This window comes from Buteo buteo, unplaced genomic scaffold (genome assembly GCF_964188355.1).
Source record: "Buteo buteo unplaced genomic scaffold, bButBut1.hap1.1 HAP1_SCAFFOLD_323, whole genome shotgun sequence".
Classification (NCBI taxonomy): domain Eukaryota; kingdom Metazoa; phylum Chordata; class Aves; order Accipitriformes; family Accipitridae; genus Buteo; species Buteo buteo.
The window spans coordinates 37,501-39,797 of NW_027439487.1; positions in this window are offsets into that span (position 1 = coordinate 37,501).

Here is a 2,297-nt window from a genome sequence, read left to right on the forward strand (position 1 = left end):
TACCCGAGTTTGCCCGCGCCTGGCTCCTGCGCGAGCCGCGTGGGTGCGGGAGGGAGGGGGTCCCGGCTCGGCCCCCTCCCGGAGGCGCTCTCGCCTCTCGCTCGCCGGGCGCTGGCCCGCCTTCGCTACCGCCGACTCCGTCGCTTCTCTCCTACGCGCGCGCGCGCGTTGCCCGGACGGCTGGGGCCGCCGCGTCCCCGCCGTCACCCCGCTTCTCGCCTCCGCTGGCGCCCGCCGCCGGCCGGCGCCCTTCTCCGGGGACCGGCCCCGCCTCGCCCGACGGCGGTCCGCTGCCGGGGAGGTTTTGGGGCGCGGCCCTCGGGGCCAAGAGGGGCGCCCCCGGTCAGAGCGCGGGCGGCAGTGCGCGGGAAGGGGGGACGCCGGCGCGGGGTGTGACGAGCCCCGCCGGCCGAGCCCGCTCGGGCAAGGAGGAAGAAGCGGCGAGCGGCGGTGAGGACGGGGCAGCAGGGCGCGAGCGGCGCGAGAGGAGAGGGTCCTCCGGGGTCGCGGGAGGCGTCTCCCGCGGCCCTGCCCGCACCTTGTCGGGCTGCTGCGAAGCAGCCCGGCCGGCCGCGCGGGGGAAAGGCCTCCGGGCATTCCGGGCGGGTGCGTGGCGCCGGGTGGGGCGGCGGCGGCCGTTCCCCCCCGCACCTCTCCCCACGAGGGAGCCGGGGCGGGGGGGGCGCTCTGCCGCCGCCGCCTCCTCTGGTGGGCGAGGCCCCCGCCGGGCTGTGTCCCGCGCCAGCGGGCGGCCCGAGCCACGGCTCTCCTCCCGGGCGCAGCGCCGGGCTACTGAGGGAAACCCCGGGCCCCGGGAAGGAGGACGTGGTGGTGGCGGTGGATGTCGGGCGCGCCCCCGCGGGCGGACGCTCCCCCGAGGGCGGCAGCGGGGGAGGCACCCCCGCGGGGCCTTCAGGTCGTTTCCCTCACCCCAGGGCCAGGTACCTAGCGTCCGCGCCTCCGCGGCCCTCCCTCGGCGAGCCCGGGGGTCGAAGGCCGTGGAGCCGGGCGGAGGTTTAAAGACGCGGGCGGCTCGATGCGACCCGGGGGGGCGGCCGGGCGGCGGTGCCTTAAAGGGGCCGGGAGTTCCTCCCACGAAGGCCCTGGTGGGCTGCCGCCCGTGCTCATCCCGCGGGCAGCCGTGCCGGGGAGGGGTCCCGCTGCCCCCTCCTCTCCGCGGTCCGGTCTCGGTGGAGACCGCGGTGCGGTCGGCCGTAGCCGGCCTGCCTGCCTCGAAACGGGCGGCCCCGGCGTGAGCGCGGGCTCACTGCCCGGGGTGGCGGGTCCCCGCGGTGGGGGCTCGCTGGGCGGCTGCCGGGCCGCCGCGACTCCGTCGCAGCGCTGCGCCGCGCTGCGCTCCGTTCCCCCCCTCGCCCTGGCGAGCGCTCGGCGGTCTCCCGCCACTGGCTGCTGGCAAGGGCGGCACCCCGGCTGAGCGGCGGCGGCGCCGCTCGGCCTGTCGGTCGGCCGGAGGGCGCCCGGTGCCGGCCGCGGCTGTCCCGTCCCGGGCCCTGCCCGCCGCTTCCCCGTCGCGCTTCCCGGCCGCGCCGGGCAGGTGGGCGGGGGCGGGCGGGGGCACCCCACGCGCGGTCTCCGCGTGGAAACGGGGAGAGCGGGCGCTGTCCCCGGCTTAGCGCCGTCCGCCTTCCACCTGGGGCGTGCCCGTGGAAGGGGCCGAGGCGAGAAGCGGTGGCGGTGGTTCCGGGAGGGCAGCCGCTCTGGTGCGGCAGCGGGTGCCGTCTGGCAGGCCGCGGGCGGTGCGTCGCCGGCTCTGGCGGTTGCCGCCTCTTGGAGCCGCTGGCGTGGCCGCGGAGTTGCCGTCGGGACGAGCCCGGGGGAGCTGGCTGTCGTAGCGCGGCGCAGCCGGCACGGAGGCGTGCGCGGGGCCGGTGGGGCTCCCCGCTGCTGCCCCGCAGCAGCAGCAGCCGTGTCGTCCGGAGCGTGGTGGGCAGGCCGCGCGCGGTCGGGTGCATCGCTGCCTCTGCCCAGAGGCCGGGCCGAGCCCGTGCGCCTGGGCCGCCTCCGATGCGAGCAAGGCATTTCCCAGGCCGGTCGGGAGCGCGGGCTCCCCAGCCTCGCCGCTCGGAGTTTTCCGTTCCTTCCCCCCCCCCTTTCTCTGTGTGTGCTCGTACGGTCAGCAGAGGCGCGGCTTCTCCGTCGTGCTGCGCCGTGCCCCCTCCGCGCGTGCGGAGGGGGGTGGGCGGGCGGGCGGTGGGCCATCCTCCGGAGGGGCCGCTCGCCTGTGGCGAAGCGGTCCTGGCCCCCTCGCGCGTGCGGGGCGGTGCCGAAAGCCAGAC